General features: G+C 43.3%; 1 protein-coding gene across 1 annotated transcript in view; it reads right to left on the bottom strand.

Annotated features, from left to right (window-relative positions):
- The window catches only part of PHF2 (PHD finger protein 2), a 162,622-nt gene that overhangs the window by 153,702 nt on the left and 1,264 nt on the right, over nucleotides 1-7,656 (bottom strand). The gene's annotated exons all lie outside the window — the stretch shown is intronic.

The raw sequence follows: 7,656 nt of genomic DNA, 5'->3' as shown, positions 1-7,656 counted from the left end.
GGGGGGGGGGAGGGGGGGCAGGAAGCATGGTGGGTCGATCTTTTCCAAATTGATTTGGAGAGCTTTGAATCAATTCGGATCTTTTTATTGGTCTCCTGATTCGATTCGGATTGGGAGATTTGGCCACTGAATCTCTTCCAAATCAAATCAGCACCCGAAGCTTTGCACATCCCTAATATTTAGGATACAAGAAACAGCCAGTGGTTCAGCTAATTCAGGAGTGGGCAAAATACAACCCACAGGCCAGATCCAGCCCACCAAGTGATTCTATCTGGCCTGTAGTGAGTCCCTCGGTCCCTCGGGCAGCCTGGGCCATAGTGTGTGCAGCCGTGGGCATGGAGCACAGCCCACCCTATTCCCACACACAGCTCTTGGGCACTCCACGAGAGAATTCTTCAGTGGGCTTAAACACAAAAAAGAAGCTTACAAGGAGTGGAAGCTTGGAGAGATGACTAGCAAGTAGTATAAGAATAGTGCTCAGGTATACAGGGATGAAATCACAAAGGCCAAAGTGCAATTGGAGATGCATGTAGCTAGAGACAATGAGGGGTTACAAGAAGGGTTTCTACAAATATGTAAGCAACAAGAAGAAGAACAGGGAAAGTGTGGGTCCCTTACTGAATAGGGGGGCAACCTAGTGACAGATGAGGAGGAAAAGGCTGAAGAACTCAATGCCTTTTTTTACCTTGGTCTACACAGGCAAGGTCAACTCCCAAACTACTGCAGTGGGCAGCACAGTGAGAAGGTGAGCAGCCTTCAGTGGTGAAAGAAAAGGTTAGAGCCTATTTAGAAAAGCTGGATGTGTGCAAATCCATGGGGCCAGATGCAGTGCATCCAAAGGTGCTGAGGGAGTTGGCTGATGTGATTGCAGAGCCTCTGGCCGTTATCTTTGAAAACTTGTGGTGATCAGGGCAGGTCCTGGAAAATTGGAAAAGGGCAAATATAGTGCCTATCTTTAAGAAAGGGAACAAGAAGGATCCAGGGAATTATAGACTTGTCAGCCTCACTTCAGTTTCCAGAAAAATCATGGAAACAGATATTCAAGGAACCTGTTTGTATGCACTTGGAAGAGAAGAAAGTGATCAGGAACAGTCAACATGGATTCATTAAGGGCAAGTCATATGCCTGACCAACCAGATTACCTTCTATGACTGGCTCTGTAGATGTGGGAAAAGCAGTGGATGTGATATACCTTGACTTTAGCAAGGCTTTTGATACTGTCTCCCACAGCATTCTTGCAAGCCAGTGAAGGAAGTCATCTCTCCAAGCTTCCACTCCTTGTAAGCTTCTTTTATGTGTTTAAGCCCACTGAAGACTTCTCTGCTAAGCCAAGCTGGTTGCCTGCCATATTTGCTAGTCGTCCTTGATACTGGAATGGTTTGTTCCTGCATCCTCAGCAAGGTTTCTTTAAAATACAACCAGCTTTCCTGGACTCCTTTCCCCCACAGACTGGCCTTCCAAGGGATCCTGCCCATCAGTTCTCTGAGGTAGTCAAAGTCTGCTTTCTGCTTTTCTGAAATCCAGGGTCCTTACTCTGCTGCTTTCCTTTCTTCCTTTTGTCAGGATCCTGAACTCAATCATCTCATAGTCACTTCTGCCCAAATTGCTGCCCACTTCTCCAATTCTTTCCTGTTTATGAGCAACAGGTCAAGAAGGGCATGGCCCCTGGCTGGTCTCTCCAACACTTGCACCAGGAAGTTGTTCCCAGTGCTCTCCAAAGACTTCCTAGTTTGCCTGTGTGCTGCTGCATTGCCCTCCCAGCAGCTGTCAGGGTGACTGAAGTTCCCCATGAGAACCAGGGTCTGTAATCTGGAAACTTCCTCTAGTTATCTGAAGAAAGCCCATCTACCTCATCCTCCTAGTCTGGTGATCTATAACAGACATCATGACATCACCCCAGAGTCTTTCAACAGGTCTATCCCCAGTTTCATACTGGAGCTCTGAACAATCATACAGCTCTTTTACATATGATTGCAGGTTTAAATCTAAGACAGGCAGGTATGGAGAATCTGTAAGATTCCTAATAAACAGTCATGCTGAGTCCCACAACACAGAGATGTTCAGGGGTAAAAAGCCCACTTTGTTCAAAAGTCAGCAGTATAGCCCTAGATATCATGCTAGCAGCTGCTAAATACCAGTTTAATACCTAGGCACTGTTCCAAAAGGGAGCAGAAGACTCAGAGATAAAAGAACTGAATAGTCTGAGGAAGCCTGCACATCTAAACATGGAACCCACGCTTCAGAAATAGTGCTGTGCAACTTCTGAAGCATCTTGCCTGGGAATGTCGGTATTAGAACACGGATCCTAGAATTACGGTCAATTTGCATTTATCATTGTGAATTTTATTTTTTAAGGCTTACTATTTCAGCCTCCCTTATTCCACCAAGTAGACATTTTCCTTTAGCAACTGTTTCCCATGAAAATAAATCTGGAGGAGAGTAACATGAAAATCTATTTTCTGTATACAGATTCATAGATTGTAAGGGGCTGGAAGGAACCTCAGAAGATGATTGGGTCCAGCCCCCTGCACCAAGCAGGAAAGACAGCTGGGGTCAAGTGATGCCAGTGAGGTGACCGTCCAGTCTCTTCTTGAAGATTTCCAGGGTAGGTGATTGCACCACCCCTGGAGGGAGCTCATTCCAGTCTGGACACCCTAGCTGTGAAGAAGTTTTTCCTAATGTTGAGCCTGAAACGGTCTTCAAGGAGTTTGTGACCACTACTCCTAGTTTTCCCCAAGGGTACCCTGGTGAACAGTTGTTCACCAAGCCCTTGATGTACGCCCCTGATGTAGTGGTAAGCCACTACTAAGTCCCCTCTCAGCCTTCTCTTTTTCAGACTAAAGAGTCCCAGGTCCCTCAGCCTTTCCTCATATGGCTTGCTGTGTAAGACTCTGATCATACAGGTGGCCCTTCTCTGGACTCTCTCAAGCTTTACCATGTCCTTGTGAAAGTGCGGCCAGCTCCCAGAATTAGTCTATACACATGTACTATATATTATAGAGACAGAGAAAAAGAGAGAGAATGAATGTATATACTATTTTATTAATAACAAACTGATTCAAATAAGTCTTGATATCATGACTGACTTTGCAATGACTCTAGAAGTACTGTAATACCAATAAGCAAGTTTAATAGCTTGTCAGTGATTATGCCTCCTTCCACAACTTAGAAACTTGTAGTTAAAACTTGTCAGTAAAAGTAACTTAGCTGATCCCAGCTGCAGCAAAACAGCACAGGAGAAAAGACTTTCCCTAAGGTAGACATGTTTCAAACTATGAATAGCTGCAGATACTAGCACCAACACCTGTCGTCGACCCTGGAAGCCGCTGGGGCGCCTGCACAGAGTTCATAACGTACAGGTGTTTGGTGTTCTGCCTACACCCTCTCCCCCAAGTTGATCCACCACCACATTCTCCAGTATCTTAAGGTTCCAAGTTACTATTAGTGATAACTGCAGACAGAGCATATAATAATAAATTCACAGTTTAAGATCAGAACAGATCGTGCTAATCAACTAGCCTGTGTAACAGGCCAACGAGATGTCTCTGATGCAAGTCTTGTTACGATCTTTTGGGAAAACATCCATTATCGAAGTAAAAATTGCCAGTGATGGAGAGTCTACCACAACCCTTGTACTGCGATGTGGAGGTGACTGTGACGTGTTAAAGAAAGGTTATAACTGCTTAATTAACCACAGGCAAGAAAGCAACAACATGAGCTACCACTAACAAGGAAATCACAAACACTTGAGAACTGAAAATAATTCCAAGAGAGAGAGAGAGAGAATCTCTTAGGCGAAGTACATATATCCTCCATTAATAAAAAAAAAACCAGTCAAAACCCTTATGAGCTGAGAGCATTGTTTTCCATAGCCAACAGGTATCTCCTCTATCATTTCTGGACTGTTTCCACAAGTTTGTTCTGGTAGAGCAAAGAAAACTACAGTATTCAGGCACAAGCTAATGAGAATCCATCTGCATACTGGTAACCTGCATCTCCAAGAAGTTGCTAGATACGGGTTCTATCAACACATATCTCAAGACATCTGATAAACAAAGGGCCTTCCACAAGATCCAGATATGGAACCAGATATGAGAGCGCTCACAGCAAATGCCTACCTACCCAACACAGCTCTCTGAAATCCAAAAGGAAACAATGAAGGTAATGAATAAAAATTCCACCTACCCTTTTCAGAACCTACCAGCATATCTGCAACATAATGTGCACAACTTTATCAAAGCCATACATTTAACAAAATCAACATGGACTATTTTTACCCATCATCAGGAGCTTACCAACCAAGTGTTAATGCAATCATTTTACTATACTCTGCCCTAAAACCAAAAACCAAAATAGGATAAAGAAGGAATCCTACTCAAATGTAACCTTTCCTGTAATTGTAAAGTTTGAGACATGGCAATAAATGACAGCCAAAAAGTTTTTCAAAACTTCTGGAGTAATGACTTCTGGAGAAACCAGGAAATAATCTGGCTCATCTCTGCAGCAACAGAATAGATACTGTGGAATTAAAGAAATCAGTTAGACTTTTCCCTTTAGAAATGAAAATGCCTTGATAGATTTGTTTGTATACTGATTGGTTATAAAAGAAATGCAACAAGAAACTTCTAAAAAGCCATCTCGCTGCTGTTCTGTCATTCCTGATACTCCTCTCCTCTGGCATAAATACAGTTTTTTTATTCTCTCCTTTTAAAGACGACCCATCCTTCTCTCAGCCCCATGTTAGTTTACAGACCACCTCTGAACCTTTCCTTTTGAGGCTATTTCTATTTAAGACCATTACATCTGAAAACAGTTTTCAAGGTTAGGACACAGAATCAGTTTATATGATGTTGTTATAGACCTGCTATTACATTCTATCACTTTCTAATGTAACCAAGTACTCCTTATTTGACCAGATATCTTCCCTGAGCTCTTCACAGAAGAGCAAAGATCATTTCCTAGGGAATCAAAGCCTTCAAAACACATCAGCACAGGCAACGTAACTAGTCCTTTCTTATGTGCTTAGCTTACCCTTTTGTTATTTACCATCATGCTGTCTTATAACCTTGTTTTTCAGGTGCTCCTTGAGTTCCTCTAAATTCTCCTTAGTTTTCTCTAAATATTTTTCATCTCTATCTCATGCCTTTTTACAAATCTTTAATAAATAGATGCAACAGTCTAAGCATTTGTCTACTGCATTTTCTTAAAACACCCTGCTGTTAACATTTTTCAATCCAAGAACTGGCCATTCATTGATATGCCTTAGTTCATATTGCTGGAACACTTTTTAAAGTCTTTACCTCTCATCTCTCAGCAAGTTTCTAAAACAGCCTCTTGTGAGGAAGTTTACTGAAAAGCTTTTAATTCTTATAAACAATCTCCACTCAGTCTCTATTATTCCACTTCATGGTCTAGTCCCATGAACTTCGGTGACAGCAGAAACAGACGTTTAGCCTGCTCATACTTATCCCTTTTATCTACTATTTTGTGAGAATTCTTCTAAAGCATTCACAGTAGAGCCTTACAGAACATACAGTATACCTTTATAGGACACTAATCAGGCAGCAGTTATATAGAGTTTAATAACAATCTGTAAATGGTTTTCCTACTGTTTTTCCTGATACTGAAGTATGCTTTTTATTTGCAAGATTAATTTAGTACCATTGTATAGGTGCAACATTGATTGCTCTTCAAGTCTTTCATACCTGCTTTTAATGATAAATTGTGTGCGTTTAGGGCCCACTCCTGAGGCCATTAATTATTTTTTACTATATTTACTGATAAAAACTCCTTACTGATTTCAGTCAAAGTTTCCTAAGTAAGGATGGAGTAACAAGTGCATAAGAACCTCCAGACTTGGTATTTAGCACCAAATCCTTCTGTCACACCAGCATAAATCCAAAGCATCTGCACTGAAGTCAGTGGAATTTCTTGAGATTTTACACCTGTGTGAGTGTCTCTTGCACAAATACAGTTTGGGGAATGACCCGCTAGGCTGCGGTACTGGAGTTTACCGGAGACCATAAGCTGAATATGACCCAACAATGTGCTCTTGTTGCAAAAAAGGCCAACAGCAGTGTTGGTTGCATTAACAGGAGTGTCGCTTATAAATCAAAGGAAGTTATTCTTCCACTCTACTTAACACTGGCAAGGCCTCACCTGGAGTACTGTTTGGTCCCCACACTTCAGAACGATGTGGACAACTTGGAAAGAGTCCATCAGAGAGCAACAAAAATTATTAGAGGCCTGGAAAACAACTTGCAAAAAAGGCTGAAAGAGCTAGGATTATTTAGTCTGGAGAAATGAAGACTGAGGGGTGGGATTTGATAACAGCCTTCAGATACCTGAAGGAAGATTGCAGAGCGGATGGAGATGTGGCTGTAGCGGACAGGACTAGGACAAAGCTTGGGCAGGGGAAATTTAGGCTGGACATGAGGAGGACCTTTCTGACTATGAGGGTGGTCAAGCACTGGAACAGGCTCCTGAGAGGCTATGGAATCTCCATGCTTGGAAATTTTCAAGAGCAGGTTAGACAGACACTGGGCTGGCATGATCCTGCTTAGCAGGGGGCTGGACTAGATGATCTTGTGAGGTCTGGTCCAGCCCTATGCCCCTATAAACCTATAAGTCACTCAACTCTGTTCTTTAATTCATCTAGAACTAATAGATGAATAAAGTCTAGTCCTGGTAATTAAATGGATCTTAATTTCACTTCTTTTTGATACTTCTCTCTCTCACAGTGCCTGACCTTTACAACTTACAAAGTAGGTAAATCACTGTGAAGTAGGTAATTCTCCATCATGCTCTTTCATGAGGACAAAAGCAAAGAAAACTTCTTTGCCATTTCCTTTTCCTCTTTGATGTTTGCCTTTACACCCTGGTGGTCAAGTAGCAATACTGACACACTTGAAGGCTCTATAGAGTATTGTGGATAAACTCGTAAGTGTATCATTCGTCCGTCCCTTTCTTAGATTTCCTTGTGATTTGACTATCACCTACCAAAGCCACCTTCCATTAACAAGCATAATACGAGTCATTTTTTTTAAATACTAGAGTTCTGACAACTAATAAGCCACCTACCCCTTGACTACTAGATGCTTCCCTGGCCTTGGAGGTATGTTGAACTGGTGCACGCAAACCTAGGCCCCTAACAAATTTGCCTTAAAGAAACCTTCAAGGTAGCTCTATGAATGTTACTGTATTTGCTGCCTTAACCTACTTTCTCTTCACACTGTTTTTTAACTAACTTCCTTGTTTCTAAAAGAAAAAATCCCTTGTCCTTCAAGTTCAGGGCGGACACGGGATTCCTCCCTCCCGCTGGAAAAGCACAGCCACATTCACTTTCTGTACCACTGGGTTAGTGAGACACGAACCAAAAGGAGAAGTCCCTCCCTTTGTCTGCTCCAGCTGACCTCCCCCCCGCAACACCTCTCCCCCGCCCCAGCCGTCCAGGTCTGGCCTCCTCCTCTTCCCACCTGAACGGCCCCGAGCCCCCGAAAGGCTCCGGCCGGGCGAGCCCGGCGCTGCGCGGTGACAGCAGGGGCTGCCACACGGCGCCGCGACAAAGGAGCGAGCCATTGTACTGGGGAGCCGGGCTCGGCAGCGGCCGCGCCGCCAACCGGGCCTGCGGGCTGGGTTGGCCCGGCCCGGCCCGGC

Source organism: Crocodylus porosus, unplaced genomic scaffold (assembly GCF_001723895.1).
Source record: "Crocodylus porosus isolate Cpor-Errol unplaced genomic scaffold, CroPor_comp1, whole genome shotgun sequence".
Taxonomy (NCBI): domain Eukaryota; kingdom Metazoa; phylum Chordata; order Crocodylia; family Crocodylidae; genus Crocodylus; species Crocodylus porosus.
Note: the sequence above shows the minus strand (reverse complement) of the source record. Positions and strands in the feature narration are given on the sequence as shown.